The sequence below is a fragment of the Hyperolius riggenbachi genome, chromosome 10, assembly GCF_040937935.1.
Source record: "Hyperolius riggenbachi isolate aHypRig1 chromosome 10, aHypRig1.pri, whole genome shotgun sequence".
Classification (NCBI taxonomy): Eukaryota; Metazoa; Chordata; class Amphibia; order Anura; family Hyperoliidae; genus Hyperolius; species Hyperolius riggenbachi.
The window spans coordinates 182,029,412-182,046,603 of NC_090655.1; the positions used below are offsets into that span (position 1 = coordinate 182,029,412).

At 42.7% G+C, this 17,192-nt stretch overlaps 1 long non-coding RNA gene across 1 annotated transcript; it reads right to left on the minus strand.

The window, feature by feature from the left end:
• Positions 1 to 3,492: 3,492 nt before the first annotated feature.
• On the minus strand, positions 3,493 to 15,513 carry LOC137534017 (uncharacterized). The gene is made up of 3 exons (XR_011024274.1): positions 15,439 to 15,513; positions 10,008 to 10,149; positions 3,493 to 4,580 (listed from the first exon to the last, which is right to left on the minus strand). It is a non-coding gene; the product is annotated as an uncharacterized lncRNA (long non-coding RNA).
• Between the last annotated feature and the right edge of the window lie 1,679 nt (positions 15,514 to 17,192).

Sequence of the window (17,192 nt, forward strand, 5' to 3'; positions counted from 1 at the left end):
AAGTTTACTGACGCCAAAACTGACGGCTGACTGAGCCATGAGGAGAGGGGAAATTCCCCTCACACTTGATCAGTTAACTCTATATGTAGCTCTGTGTGTGACAGAGAGAGACAGGACACAGGAGCTGCAGCTGTTGGGAGCTCTGTTTCTGACTGAAGTGTCTGAAGAGAGCAGAGGAAATGTAACTAATTGTCACAGCTTTTTCATATTGTTTTTGCTTTCAGAGTTTGATATGTTTGATATTTGCTTTCTGTAGTCTGATATGCAACTCTGGCTGTGCATTGAAGCAGACACCCCTTCTGCAATTGATTTGTCCCAATATAGCTAAATCCTACCCTCAATAAATTACAGCTTTTGCCTCTGATATTTAACATGAAAAGTAGGAAAATGTTTACACAGCTACTTAGACATTATTTGTACATTGTAATCTTAGAACACTTGGGTATTGATAGTATTCCTTTAATTGAATAAGGGCCTATGTTTCCTGTCTGCGAGAAAAGTGTCATATCCCTGGGTATTCCATAGCAAATATTGCTATGCTAGATGCTCATCATATGGTCTGATTATACAATTGTTATACAGTCTTACCATGTTTGTAATGTGAGGGCCTACCTAAACTGTCTCTATATTACATCTCTTTTGTTGAACTCCATGTTTCATAGATATTGGTGGTAAAACTGTGATATAAAAATAAAATGGACAACTCCATTTTACAGGGAGTGCAGAATTATTAGGCAAATGAGTATTTTGACCACATCATCCTCTTTATGCATGTTGTCTTACTCCAAGCTGTATAGGCTTGAAAGCCTACTACCAATTAAGCATATTAGGTGATGTGCATCTCTGTAATAAGAGGTGTGCATAATTATTAGGCAACTTCCTTTCCTTTGGCAAAATGGGTCAAAAGAAGGACTTGACAGGCTCAGAAAAGTCAAAAATAGTGAGATATCTTGCAGAGGGATGCAGCACTCTTAAAATTCCAAAGCTTCTGAAGCGTGATCATCAAACAATCAAGCGTTACATTCAAAATAGTCAATAGAGTCGCAAGAAGCGTGTGGAAAAACCAAGGCGCAAAATAACTGCCCATGAACTGAGAAAAGTCAAGCGTGCAGCTGCCAAGATGCCACTTGCCACCAGTTTGGCCATATTTCAGAGCTGCAAAATCACTGGAGTGCCCAAAAGCACCAGGTGTGCAATACTCAGAGACATGGCCAAGGTAAGAAAGGCTGAAAGACGACCACCACTGAACAAGACACACAAGCTGAAACGTCAAGACTGGGTCAAGAAATATCTCAAGACTGATTTTTCTAAGGTTTTATGGACTGATGAAATTAGAGTGAGTCTTGATGGGCCAGACAGATGGGCCCGTGGCTGGATTGGTAAAGGGCAGAGAGCTCCAGTCCGACTCAGACGCCAGGAAGGTGGAGGTGGAGTACTGGTTTGGGCTGGTATCATCAAAGATGAGCTTGTGGGGCCTTTTCGGGTTGAGGATGGAGTCAAGCTCAACTCCCAGTCCTACTGCCAGTTTCTGGAAGACACCTTCTTCAAGCAGTGGTACAGGAAGAAATCTGCATCCTTCAAGAAAAACATGATTTTCATGCAGGACAATGCTCCATCACATGCGTCCAAGTACTCCACAGCGTGGCTGGCAAGAAAGGGTATAAAGAAGAAAAACGAATGACATGGCCTCCTTGTTCACCTGATCTAAACCCCATTGAGAGCCTGTGGTCCATCATAAAATGTGAGATTTGCAAGGAGGGAAAACAGTACACCTCTCTGAACAGTGTCTGGGAGGCTGTGGTTGCTGCTGCACGCAATGTTGATGGTGAACAGATCAAAACACTGACAGAATCCATGGATGGCAGGCTTTTGAGTGTCCTTGCAAAGAAAGGTGGCTATATTGGTCACTGATTTGTTTTTGTTTTGTTTTTGAATGTCAGAAATGTATATTTGTGAATGTTGAGATGTTATATTGGTTTCACTGGTAAAAATAAATAATTGAAATGGGTATATATTTGTTTTTTGTTAAGTTGCCTAATAATTATGCACAGTAATAGTCACCTGCACACACAGATATCCCCCTAAAATAGCTAAAACAAAAAACAAACTAAAAGCTACTTTCAAAAATATTCAGCTTTGATATTAATGAGTTTTTTGGGTTCATTGAGAACATGGTTGTTCAATAATAAAATTATTCCTCAAAAATACAACTTGCCTAATAATTCTGCACTCCCTGTATGGTGTGTTTCCAAGCACAGTTCACTATACTATGTTAGTTTGATGATCATATTGGTTACCCATAGATTGTTAAAAAATTTTTTAATCAATTTTGTTGACCGAGTTAAAAATCTACTTATGATCACTTGCTGAGAGAAATCACCATTATCAGTTTATTTATTGGAAGTATGATCCAAGAAGTTAGGCCACTGATTTTTTTTTTTCTGATTTCTGCTGAAATGTAGTACAATACTCTCAAGTAGATTTCGGTACTTATCCGTTAGCCGGGCGCATCCGGCAGGTGGCGCTGTTGTAGCGAATTTCGATGCGCTGGGTTGTATCTAATTCCATTCATACTTCAACGTAGTACTGTGTGAATGGAAGCGCCGCAGGTGGCGCTAATTACATTGATACGTTGATAACAATACAGTGTTAATGGCAAGGAATACATTGTATTTGAAGTGGCTGGCACTTTTACATGGAATTCAAATGAAGGCGGCGGCAATGCAGATGAAGCCGCCGCCTTCCTCTGTTCTTCTTCTTCTTCTCCCCCTTTGCCCTCCTCTCGCTTCTACAATGCTGGCAGCCTGCGGGGACATGCGTCTCCCCCCAGAGTCGTTCGTCGCGGCAGGGAATCCTGCTTGTTTCCTTGCGACGAACGACTGTGGGGGGGGGGACAGGTGTGCCCCCCCCCAGCTGGCAGGGTTGTATAGTTGAGAGAGGGCAAAGGGGGAGAAGAAGAACAGACGAAGGCGGCGGCTTCATCTGTTACATTGCCGCCGCCTTCATTTGAATTCCATTAAGTGCCAGTGCCGGCCACTTCAAATACAATGTATTCCTTGCCATTAACACTGTATTGTTATCAACGTATCAATGTAATTAGCGCCACCTGCGGCGCTTCCATTCACACAGTACTACGTTGAAGTATGAATGGAATTAGATACAACCCAGCGCATCGAAATTCGATACAACAGCGCCACCTGCCGGATGCGCCCGGCTAACGGATAAGTACCTAGATTTCTAATTTGTTTGGATAGACTAAACATTGACAAAAAATATATAAACTCAAGCAAAGTCCTTGCAGAACTGTAAAACTTAGCCTGGTAAGGAAGAGGGTTTAATATGTTTGTACTGAAAAGCAAAGTACCCTTGCAACCCCCTAGGGAACAAGGGGTTAACGCTTGCAAGCCTTTTTTTTTTTTTTTTTTTTAATCCCACTTTTGACAAGCAAGCACTTCCACGTGTGCACAGTACTGTCAAACATGACATTGGCCATTGCATTGTACAGCTGCGTCCAATTTATTTGATAAATGGTGGACGTTGCATAGAGAAAGATGCATACATGTGCACATTTTCTTCTATTTGTATCAAAGGCTGCGTTCTTACTGTAAGTAATGCGCAGCGCACACCTTATAACACGTTATTTCAAAGCCTGGTCAATGTGTATGCACATATTTAAACAAATGCACTGCATACAGCAAGTCACAAGTTAGTTTGCACTTCTGAGTTTCCCAAAAATCATCACATGCATTCCATTGGCTTAGTAGATGATACATTTTACTGTATTGTGTGTCTGTCTTTAATTCTGCCAACCTAGAAAGACCTGGTGGGCCAGTCTGTCTACATAAGCAGTCGGAGAGATTGAGAGCAATTTAACAGAGGCTGGCATTTGGTGACAGATTTCAGCACAACTCCTACAGAGCTTGAATATGAGCCAGGCCAGATCTCCGAGTTATCGAAAGTCAGAATGGAAACACAGAGCCTGAAGTTTCCCCTTGCCAAGACATGTTTGTGACAAGGGTATTCAGCTGCTATCAAGCACATATCCCAATTAGCTAAAACTCTCTGTTAGTTCCCTGCCCCCGATGACTGATTCACATTGTCCTCTTCCTGTTATTAAATGTCAGTTTTCACTCTTGTGCATTTTCACTTTTCATCAGTATTAATTACTGGGCTCTGGTTACTCAATGTCAGAAGGTATTTAACATGAAGACACATTGTAGTTGCTGAATGCCTCTCATATTATACACTGCCCCTCCAGCTTCAGACTTCTATCAAACTGGTGCTTGATTTGAATACTGTAATTGGTTAGAGGTGTTCATTTCTCACAAAGGAGTGTATTTCCTTTCCGTGCATCTGGTCAGATGATATGAGACCTATTGTAAGTCAGTGAGGACAGGAATCAATGGGCTTGATGCGTCTGTGGCGCCAGGACAGTGTATCTCCATATGCTGTGTATATTAGTCTCCTCCCGTTGTTCCTTTTTTTTGCTTGCTTCATAGTGATTACACTTTTTTTCATTATGCATAATGCATAAACATTTGTTCTGCATTGCCAACACAGAATATTCTTTTGATTTTGACCTAGAAAGAAATGGAAACCTTGTAAGAGACCACATTCTTATTGCAGAGTTAAAGTCCAATTGAGAAAGTAGCCCAACACAACAAAAACACTTAAATTGAACCTGAACTTAGAACTTCCTCTCTGCTCTAAAAGATAAGCAACAGCATAATAAACTTTAAAGAAAAATGTCTTTGTTGCACCTGATACAAATCCTGTAAAAATCTGCAGTGTCTACTTCCTGCTTTCATGGAAGCAGACCTAGTGTTAACATCCTCTGTTTACAAATTGGCTGCTCTGCAGAGGCAGCCAGCTGATACAGCTGAGAGATTAAATTACAGTTGTGATTAGTCATAAATGAGGGGTAATTACATTTGACATTAAAGGCATACTTTGCCCTATTCAATATCTTAAACGTGATTACCTCCAGATTTCACTAGCCATTAAATGCCTTTAAACCACACTACCTTCCAATATTTTTGTCCTATCTGTAATATCTTTACCCCAGCTTTTTGGGTTACCATATGCCAACTTTTCAACTGTGTGACTTTCAGCTGTATGTCAGCTACAGATAATTTATGCGTAGTTGGTGAAAATAATACATCAAAATAATTTATAGACCAGACTTTGGACATGTCCACCACTCTTGCTTGTATAAATGAATGTATTTGGGCATAATACAGATAATGAGATTGTGGTATCCCTCGCATTAAGCTAATTTTTAAAAGTATACCACCAATTTTCAGCAATACATAAGAGATCTCCCCATTTTAAAATCTCCTTATTCTCCCATTCTATAAAGCCCCTGTGTGACATGCTGGGTGTAAAACCATGGTGTCTCCACAATGGCATACACTCATCTAAAGGATTATTAGGAACACCATACTAATACGGTGTTTGACCCCCTTTCACCTTCAGAACTCCCTTAATTCTACGTGGCATTGATTCAACAAGGTGCTGAAAGCATTCTTTAGCAATGTCGGCCCATATTGATAGGATAGCATCTTGCAGTTGATGGAGATTTGTGGGATTCACATCCAGGGCACGAAGCTCCCGTTCCATCACATTCCAAAAATGCTCTATTGGGTTGATATCTGGTAACTGTGGGGGCCATTTTAGTACAGTGAACTCATTGTCATGTTCAAGAAACCAGTTTGAAATGATTCAAGCTTTGTGACATGGTGCATTATCCTGCTGGAAGTAGCCATCAGAGGATGGGTACATGGTACTTCAACAATGTAGAAAAGGGCACTCTACAGGCTTCAAACTTTCGTTTGTGGTTTATTTGAGCCTGGACACATACATGTTACGGGTCACCTGACCCTTCCTCAAATGTACACACTTGAGGAAGGGTCAGGTGACCCGTAACATGTGTGTGTCCATGTTCAAGTAAACCACAAACGAAAATTTGAAGCCTGTGGAGTGCCTTTTTCTACATTGTTGAAGATTGTTGGTTAGCAGGAGTGGTGTACCTGCAGTGAAAAGTGCACCGGCTAGTGCTGCCTTATCCAGGTGGCTGGACTGATTTCCAAGGTGACTATTGAAATGGGTACATGGTAGTCATGAAGGGATGGACATGGTCAGAAACCATGCTCAGGTAGCCAGTGACATTTAAACAATGCCCAATTGGCACTAAGGGGCCTAAAGTGTGGCAAGAAAACATCCCCCACACCATTACACCACCACCAGCAGCCTGCACAGTGGTAACAAGGCATGATGGATCCATGTTCTCATTCTGTCTACGCCAAGTTCTGACTCTATCAAGACTCCTCAGACCAGGCAACATTTTTCCAGTCTTTAACTGTCCAATTGTAGCCTCTTTTTCCTATTTGTAGTTGAGATGAGTGGTACCCAGTATGGTCTTCTGCTGTTGTAGGCCATCCGCCTCAAGGTTGTGCGTGTTGTGGCTTCACAAATGTTTTGCCGCTTACCTCGGTTGTAACGAGTGGTTATTTCAGTCAACGTTGCTCTTCTATCAGCTTGAATAAGTCGTCCCATTCTCCTCTGACCTCTAGCATCAACAAGGCTTTTTTCGCCCACAGGACTGCCGCATACTGGATGTTTTTCTCTTTTCACATAATTCTTTGTAAACCCTAGAAATGGTTGTGCGTGAAAATCCCAGTAACTGAACAGATTGTGAAATACTCAGACCGGCCCATCTGGCACTAACAACCATGCCACCTTCAAAATTGCTTAAATTACCTTACTTTCCCATTCTGACATTCAGTTTGGGGTTCAGGAGTCTTGACCAGGACCACACTACTAAATGCATTGAAGCAACTGCCATGTGATTGGTTGATTAGATAACTGCATTAATGAGAAATTGAACAGGTGTTCCTAATAATCCTTTTGGTGAGTGTATATTTGGAGAACTGTTTCCTGAGTTCCTTCCATGTTCGCCAAGTATTTTAATCATTCTGCTAGTTTTTAGATAAAGTAAAGGGGCTTTAAATTGGGATTGTCAGCCACAAAAATAAAATTCCATTTACTCACTGTTCTGCATTTATTATGCAGCCTGCAACCTAACCCTGCATTGCAAGCATTCCAGTCTAATCCTAAATATTTCTGCTTTTAATAAATTTCATCTCAGTCAGCCTGGCTCTATTTTGTACATTGCCAATGAGAATGAAGCTTGTCCTCTCCCCTCCCACATTCCTTCTCACTGATTGGCTGAGGGCAGTTCAGCGTGACAGGAGGCTGAGAAGAGAGAAGCTGTGAAATATGATCTATGCTGTGCTCACATGTGCTAACAAAGCAAGCTAGATGTGACAGTGCAATTTCTAGGAGAAAAAAAAGAGTAAATGATAAAATGACATCAAGATTGGCTTCACCAGAAGAAGTAAAAAATGGAAAATGCTAGGAACAGTTTTATCTTTTACTATAAATAATTCACTGAAATCAGAATGTGGACAGTATGATACATAAGTTATGTAAGTAGTATTTATCTACTTATAAATGTGTTGTTTTTCCTGGGATAATATGGCTGTTCCTTCTGCTTTAAAGGATGCAGAGCTTTTACAAAAAAATAAGTTTTACTCACCTGGGGCTTCATCCAGCCCTTAGAATTGTGTAAGGTCGCACGCGTGGTTCCACTGTCAGTCAGGGCTCCTGGTCTCCCCTCCAGAAGATCACAACCTGCGACCAGGTTGGGATCTTCTGCGCATGCACAATTGCTCCGAGCAGCTCTTGGTATCACACTCCCGGCACCGAGAGCGCTCTGCGCTTGCACAGTTCAATGAGAATTGAACTTTGCAAACGCAGCGCTCCCGGCATCAGAAGTGCGATGACAAGTGGCACACGGCGCATGCGGAGAAGAACAGGACTTGACAGCAGATATGGAGGGGATACCGGAGACCTGGCTCACGGCGGAATCGTGGAGTGGGACCTACTGACATCATTGGGAGTCCCGATCCACCCCTCAGCGCTGCCTGGCACTGATTGGCCAGGCAGCGCACGGGGTCTGGGGGGGCGTGGCGCGACGAATAGCGGCGATCGAGCGTGGGGCGGCGGCGATCGGTGTGCTGACGCAGCTAGCAAAGTGCTAGCTGCGTGCAGCAAAAAAAAAAGTAAGCAAATCGGCCCAGCAGGGCCTGAGAAAACCTCCTGCGCGGCTCGGGGTTACCGCCAGGAAGGTTAAGCACCAAAAACTGCTGGTACCATAAAACTGCGCATACCAATGATTCACTGCACTGATCCACCACTCTCTCCCATCACCACAGGTCCCTCTCTCTGCTGTCTCTGTGACGGCAGAGCTCTGTGCGCCAGTTAGGAGCCGCTTTCATTGGCTCCTGTCCATCATCAATGTAAGCCAATGGGTTTGTCTTACAGTGATGACAGGGTCAGGAGCCAATGAAATCTGCTCCTGACTGGCTCACAGAGCTCTGCCATCATACTGACAGCAGGGCGAGTGGGTTGCGACGGGGGCAGAGTGTCTCGATCTGTGGGCCTTCACCACTGTGAGTACTGCCGGAGTACTGCCGGAGATTTGTGATGGTTGATAGCGACTGCTAGTTAGTTGAGGTTCGGAAAATCTACTTTACATTTTTGATGTGATTTTGATATTCTTAGCTATTGTTACAAGGTTGGACCATTTTTTTTTCATAAAAAAAAATAAGTAGAAACAAAATAATTAACATAAATAAAAAATTTCAGTGCAGGCAATGCTGTTGCCTCTATAGAAGTCAATCGGATCACATGACAGGGCGATTTCACAGTGCTCAGTTGCGTTGCAGAATAATTTTGCATGTCAGCTCACTGCCCAATTCTTTGAGCCTGTTCACAGTACTGCTTTGTAACTGATTGTGTTATTCTAACTTGCTGCAAGCAGATATTGTATTTATGTCCAGTCTCCATTGCAGTTCACACTAATTATAACGTGTGCAACCACTGTGAACCTATCCTGTGTAAAGCACTGTAGAAAGTGTCCTTGCTATATAAATATTAAATACTAAATAAAACAAATAAGGAAAATGTAACTAATATTTCCAATATTTGGTGTTAATTGAATGTGGCAATCAGCACTCAGGGAGCAGCTGAGTCCCACTGTTATAATTAGGGTAGGTTGGCAAAAAAAGGATGCAGGATATGCAAAAATAATATTTTCTAGTTCTGTTTGCCACCTTTATAAATAGCTTCCCCAGTATAACCTGGCTTCTTGAGGAGCATTTAAAAAATAAATATTTAGCTTATTTTAAAGTCAACAGAAATGTAGCAATCAATTAACAAGGTTTTAGCTTGATTTAAATAAATTAAAAGCTCGATTAATATCCTTACTAAACTGGGCTGAAAGGGGTTGAGGCTTCAGAAATATTGCTATGCCTAAAGTTAAAGGGATACTGTAGGGGGGGTCGGGGGAAAATGAGCTGAACTTACCCGGGGCTTCTAATGGTCCCCCGCAGACATAGTGTGTTGGCGCAGCCACTCCCCAATGCTCCGGCCCCACCTCCGATTCACTTCTGGAATTTCTGACTTTAAAGTCAGAAAACCACTGCACCTGCGTTGCCGTGTCCTCACTCCCGCTGACGTCACCAGGAGTGTACTGCGCAGACACAGACCATACTGGGCCTGTGCAGTATGCTCCTGGTGACATCAGCAGGATCGAGAACACGGCAACGCAGGCGCAGTGGTTTTCTGACTTTAAAGTCAGAAATTCCAGAAGTGAACCGGAGGCGGGGCCGGAGCATTGGTGAGTGGCTGCGCGGGCACAGGACGTCTGCGGGGGACCATTAGAAGCCCCGGGTAAGTTCAGCTCATTTTCCCCCGACCCCCCTACAGTATCCCTTTAAGCTACATGCCTTTGAAAGGAACCCACAGTTGAGCTACACACACACGCGCACATACTTACACTTAAACTTCTGCCTATAAATAAAAGTGGGCATGACCCTCACCTGGTAACCTCCAGCAATGACCCACTGTTTTGTAATTAAGAAAAAAATTATAAAAACAGTTACCAGTATTTATTTGCTATTTTTCAGTTGTGCTTTTTTTAGTTTGTCCAGCAGAGGGAGATATGGCCTAAGATTTGTAATGTTATAAAGAAGTACCAAACCAGTTTTATTCAAGTGGACTCCGGCAGGGCTCTTCATTTTTGTCCTAGAAATACATTTAAGACCAAAAATTAAAGAAAATACAGTTTGAATCCTTATTTGTAATAATGTTAATAGATTCATTAGACCATCTAAGCACAATGTGAAAACTTTTGATAGCTCTTAGGGCCCTTTTCCACTAGCAATCGCTAGCGTTCACGCTGAACGCTAGCGATTGCTGAATCGCAATTACCGGCGATTCCCCGATGTTCGCAGCCGCGATTTTGCTATGCTATGCACTGCATAGCAAAATCGCGGCAAATATCGCTCCGCCGCGCGTTCGCGTTCCCGGGAAAAACGAATCGCGGTAGTGGAAATGACCTACCGCGATTCCTATGTTAAAAAGCAAACCGTAGCGATTGTAAAATCGCTAGCGGTTTGCGTTTTTGCGATTCAGCCACCGCGCTGGTGGAAAAGGGCCCTTAGGGCCAGTGCACACCAAAAAATGCTAGCGTAATTGCAAAAGCGTAGCGCTTTTTGAAGTGGTTTTCCTAGGCGACTTTAGGCATGTGCCTAGCGATTTTTCTAAACATTCCTAGCGATTTTTGGAGTGTTTTGGTGTAGTATTTTTTTTATTTTTTGTTACATTACAGCTGTAACTGAATAGCTTCTGTAACAAAAACGCTTGGAAAATTGCTCTGATCTAGCACTGCAGGACCCACATTTGCGCTTGGGAAAAAAGCTCTGGTGTGCTCCATCCCATTCAAATACATTAGCCAAGCGATTTTAACTGGTTCAGCACCGCAGTGGCGAAAATCTCATGCATCCGAGCAACGTTCACCTCCCATTCATTCGCCTATAACTTTATTGCTACTTATCACAATGAATTGATCTATATCTTGTTTTTTCCGCCACTAATTAGGCTTTCTTTGGGTAGTACATTTTGCTAAGAATTATTTTTTTCTAAATCCATTTTAACAGGAAAATTAAGAAAGAAATGAAAAAAATTAATTTCTCAATTTTCGTCCATTATAGTTTAAAATTAATATACGTTACCATAATTAAAACTCGTGTATTTTATTTGCCCATCTGTCCTGGTTATTACACCGTTTAAACGATGTCCCTATCACAATTTATGGTGCCAATATTTCATTTAGAAATAAAGGTGCATTTTTTCAATTTGCGTCCATTATTTATAAGCTTATAATTTTAAATAATATAATAACATACTCTCTTGACATGCATATTTAAAAAGTTCAGACCCTTGGGTAACTATTTATGTTGTTTTTGTTTGTTTTTTCATTGTATTTATTTTTTTTAATAAAAAATTTATGTGGGTCATTTTTGGTGTGGGAGGGAAACTGCTAATTTTAAATGTAAAATAATATAATTGTTTAATTAAAAATGTATGTGGGTGCAGTTTACTATTTGGTCACAAGATGGCCACAGTGAAAAAAGTCCTGGATGCGAACGATCTCGCATCCAGGAACCAAAAAGCAGAGGAGAAGTTTCCTGGGGGCAGAAATACCGCGCTCTCTGGATAGAAAGCGTTGGTTTTTCTGTGGGGAAGTTAGATCGGTGAATGGGAATTATATTCCCATTCACTGATCAGGGGGCTAGCGGCGGGCAGCAGGAGCGCGCCCGATCGCGCGCACCATGCGGCAGGAGCAGCAGTGCCTATCTGGACGAGGAAGCTCGTCCAGATAGGCCGAACTGGTTAAAAGCGCTCAGAAGTGCTCTTGGGGCTTGAGTCACTAAACCGTAATAACTCATATCACACTTTATCAAAGATGTCACACCTTATCAAAAATATCACACCTTATGAAAAGATATCACACCTTATCAAAGTTAACACACCTTATCAGAGTAGCATAGCAAGCGCTACGAACTTATGCCTGCTAATTGGCAATGGCACTCATCCTGCCCTGAGCCCCTGTGGGTTCGTAGCGCTCGCTCTGCTACTCTGATAAGGCATGTTAACTTTGATAAGGTGTGATATTTTTGATAAGGTGTGATATTTGAGTTATCACAGTTTAGTGAATCAAGACCTTGGTTTGCACCAGTCCTTACAAGAGTTTTTAAAGCTTGTGTTGATCTGTTAGATCAGCAGAATTTACCAGTTCTGCAGGTGATCACTAAAGCAAATGCACATTGTTTTAGGTCAGTTTCACACTTTTGTGGTGTGGTTTTCCAGTGAAGGGAGAGTTCGCTGCAGAAGAATTGCACCGCACCAAAGCCCCTTTCACATTACCCTGTGGCAGACAGCGGCGACAGGGTAATGTGCATAGGACTGACCCCATTCAGTGAAGTACTCCCTGCTGGACAGGAAGTATGTCTACTTGATTTCCGTCGGTCCACGCATGAACGCTGCGTTGCACTGCGCTGCATCGTTCGCACTCACTGTGTCGCCATAGACTTGCAATACTGCGTAATCTGTGCGGTAGGCACAGATGACTTTGCAACCCAGTTGCAGCAAAGTAACTACAGTATTTCCATCGCAGCGCATCGCATTGCATTAGTATGGAAGTCTCCATAGACTTTCATTGACTTAGTGGCCTCTTGCGGTAAAATGCTTACTGCAACGCCCTTACTGTGATAATTGTGGTCATGCAGTCAAACATCCTATTTTTTCTCTGTACCTGTTTGGATGTTGGAAATCAACTGATAGTGTGCATATGGCATTAAAGTGGACCCAAATTAAAAATACAAGATTTCAGAAATAAAATCTATTTTCTAAATTATAATAATAAATAGCAGCCTTTTTTCAGCTGCATGATGACAAATATAAAATATTTTACATTTATTGCAGGAACCCCTCTCTTCCTTTCAAATTGCCGGGATTTTTCCGGCAAACTGGTGGAGTAGATGGTGTCCGGCAATGGAGGAATTGCTAATGGCTGCCCCCAGTATAACCCTAGCTATGAAAAGAGAAGGGTGAAAAGCATGCACTGAAATGCTCATAGGCTTGAAGGAGTGTTTATTTATCTTTGTATGTGTCAGAGTGGTGCAACTAAATATTTTTAATTAGAAAAATTTTTTGGTTTGGGTCCGCTTTAACAGCATTCTGGATTTTCTATGGTCTGGAGCTGTGTCCTTGTTAGGTCCTTCTGTAAAAACATTCTTCTGCTTTGCATAATGCCCACACTATAATAGGGGTATAACGCAACACTAGAAAAAACAATAATTATGCTTGAATGTCCAAATGACCAGGAGCAATTCTCACTGTGCACTCTGCACATTATAACATTCATGTTATAGTTTCAGGAAGAAGAACAGAGGCGCCAGAAGAATAAAACCAAACTTTAAAATCGTTAAAAATTGCTTGGGAGGCAGTGGTGGACTTACCTCCTATAAGCAGACACAGAAAACTGTCAATTAATGAAACAAATAGTTTATTGGCATACTCCACAATAGGTTTCAACACGTTTCGCAGGCAATCTCCTGCTTCCTCAGGCAATTAAGAGTGGGGAAATGGAAAGGGTAAGGAGGTTAAAAAAAAGTGCACACATTGGACATGCCGAGAGCGTGTTCTGCACATGTGGCAACAAGAACACCACAGGATGCGCCTGCACATCCTGTTTGCGGGAAGGGGCTGCAAAATGGACGCGCATATACGTACAATCTGCAGCAAAGTTCTATAATGTAATATCTTACAATAGAAGAATGATTCTCTTTTGTACCTTGTTGAATTAAAAGGCTCCCAAGGGGAAAGACATATGGAAGCTCCAATATTTATTTCTTTTGAAACAATACCAGTGGTCTGTCAATCTAACTGATCTTTCTGGTGAGTAATTTCGAAATCACCCACCTGAAAGAAGCATGCAGCTAATCTTGTCAGAAACACCTGGTCTGCATCTTTGTTCTATGTCTATGGCTAAACGTATTAGAGGCACAGGATCAGCAGGACTGCCAGGCAATGTTCATTGTTAAAAGGAAATACCGTATTTTTTGGCATATATAAGACTATAGACTATAAGACGCACCTAGGTTTAGAGGGCAAAAACCTGGGGAAAAAATATACTAAACCTGGTTACTTCCACAGTCCAGGGACGTCTTGTAGATGTAATCCCCGAATTATTGTGCTCCCCTTTTGTCCTCCTCTGTCCCCTGTTTGTCCTCCTCTGTCCCCATTTTTTCTTCTATCTCCACTGCCCCGGTGTGTCCTCCCCTGCCCCCCCCCCCCCCCCCTCCCATGTATAACTATAAGGAGTGGCAGCATGGCTCACCTAATCCATAGCTCCAGCAGCAATCACAGACTGTTCCCCTAGTATCGACTTTTGCTGATGATGAAGAGGAGGGCAAACTAGGGACAATACAGGGAGTCCCTGACATGTCCGCGGTTTGTATCAGCGGGCATTTGTAAGTCAGGGACTCCCTGAATTTGGCATATGGCATGCACAGACTTTTTCTCTTTATTTTTGGGGGAGAAAAAGTGTGTCTTATATGCCAAAATATACAGTAAATATGTCAACCTCCATATGTCTCACGTCGAGTTCCCTTTAAGCAAATGTACTAATATGCACTTTTTGTATTGAATAAAGTATTTTTTGAATATCTTACTAATATTATAAATGCAAAAGTTTGGATGTTTACTTAATTATGCAACAATGATTGAACAGATTTGAATGGAATTTGGCGCACACATAGGGCTTGATGCACTAAACCGTGATAACTCAAATGTCACACCTTATCAAAGATCACACCTTATGAAACGATATCACACCTTATCAAAGATATTGCACCTTATCAAAGTTAACACGCCTTTTTAGAGTAGCATAGCGAGCGCTACAAACGTATGCCTGCTAATTGGCAATGGCACTCGTCCTACCCTGAGCCCCTGCGGGTTCGTAGCGCTCACTATGCTACTCGGATAAGGCGTGTTAACTTTGAAAAGATGTGATATTTGAGTTATCAGGTTTAGTGAATCAAGCCCATAGTACATTACAGATAGTCCCCGGTTAATGAACGAGATAGGGACTGTAGGCTCGTTCTCAACCTGAATCCGTTCTTAAGTCGAAACGCTGTGCCATCTCTGTCCCCTATGCATCCTATGTGCCTCCTTTTGCCTCCAGTGTCCCTCTCTGTGCCTGTTTGTCATCCTGTGCCTCTCTATATCCTCTCTCTGTGCCTCCTTTTGTTCCCCACTCTGTTTGTATCCCCTCTGTGCCTCCGTTTGTACATCCTCCTTAACACTGCTTTGCCCCCTCTGTGCCTCCGTTTGTGCTTCCTTTATGCCCACACTTTGCCCCCGCTGTGCCTCTTTGCTTCATCTGTGTGCCACTTTGCCTATTCTGTCCCTCATTGCACCTTCTATGCCACTTTGCCCCTTCTGTGTCACTTTGCCCCTCTGTGTCACCTCCGTACGAGTCCACCGCTATCTGTCCTCTCTCCGCATCCAGCGCCCTCTAGCCGCGTACAGCATTGCTTCCTGTATGTCATGTGACATACAGGAACCTTTTTGTCACATGACATACAGGAAGCGAAGCCGTGCTGTACGGGGCTAGAGGGAGCTGGATGCGGAGAAGAGAAGGACAGACAGCGTTGGACTCGTACGGAGGTGAGTGCAATTCTGCTGCTGCAGGCACCGGCACTTGGGGGAAGTTTGAAACCGCTTCTTCAAACTTCCCCCACGTGGAAATGACGTCATCGTAACCCCAGGACTACCTGTACCTGGAATAACATATAATAGGATACTTTTTATCCCCATAACCAAAAAGTGGGCGGAAACAAAGTTTCACTGGGAAAATTTAAACTGCAGCCATTCTTACACTGTTAACGGTAGGGTTCTCAAACTTTGCACATTTGGTCACTGGGATTAATATTCAGAAAAGTGGGTGGAGCCTATAAAAGTCAAAATTCACCTATTGATTTTCAAGAGGAATATTTAATTGCTGCCATTCTTGCACTGTTAAAGGAGAACTGTAGTGAGAGGTATATAGAGCCTACCATATTGATTTCCTTTTAAGCAATACCAATTGCCTGGCTATCCTGCTGATCCTCTGCCTCCAATACTTTTAGCCATAGACCCTGAACAAGCATGAAGCAGATCAGGTGTTTCTGACATTTTTGTCAGATCTGACAAGATTAGCTGCATGCTTGTTTCTGGTGTGATTCTGCAGGCAGATAGCTCAGCAGGGCTGCCAGGTAACCGGTATTGCTTAAAAGGAAATCAATATGGCAGCCTCCATTACCCTCTCACTACAGTTCTCCTTTAATGGCTCAAGCCTCAAACCTGGTACAGTTGGTCATTGGGTGACTGGGGTTCAAATTCAGAAAAAGGGGTGGAGCCACAAACAGCCAGATTTGAAGGAGACAAAAGTAAACCGAGAGCCCAATATAGTGTAGTATCTCAGTGACAATTAGTCAGGTGTACAACAAAGTAATGGTTATACTCACAAACGTGGGTCGCCACAAAGGCAACCAGTGGATAAGCGGGCGGGGAAAATTATAACCTGACCCTGAAAATGATTGAAGTCTATCAAAATGCATTCTGTTAGATCAACAGTATTTTTGACAAAGCCCTACATGAGAGGGAAAATCATACCGATTTACTACAGCAGATGAGGAGGTGGAGTTTTGGCAATGCAGCCTTAAATGCTATTTAATGCACATTAGTAGCAGTACTGACCAGGGTGTGCCCAACCAAAGTGTAAAGCTTGCATTAAGAGTACTGTTGAAACTTGCACCCGGTATCAGATTGAGCAGCTGTAACTGAGAAAGCCAAAAAGTACAGCTGCACAGTGAACGAAGACAAGTTTATAGAGCAACATGGTGGGAAGTGACCTTTTTCTCTGCCTGGCAAGTGGCTCAATGGAACACACAGGGACTTGAGATGTTTTTATATATACTGTGTGAAAGACCTATGTTATAAGGAGTGGTGCCTGTGGGAGAAAACTGCAATAAGCCTCTGGGGCAGTGATATGCCCTGTACCACAAAGTCCGGGTCTTACTATGCTTGCAAAGAATGCTTCTGGTTATGGGAGCACAATGGGGGAGCACGTGCAGCCACACTGCACCTTCACAGACTGGCCCCAACTGGCCGAAGTTACCGGGACTGTAGCGGAGGAACAAGGCAATGGAGGAGGACAGCAAGGGAGCGATCAGGACGTG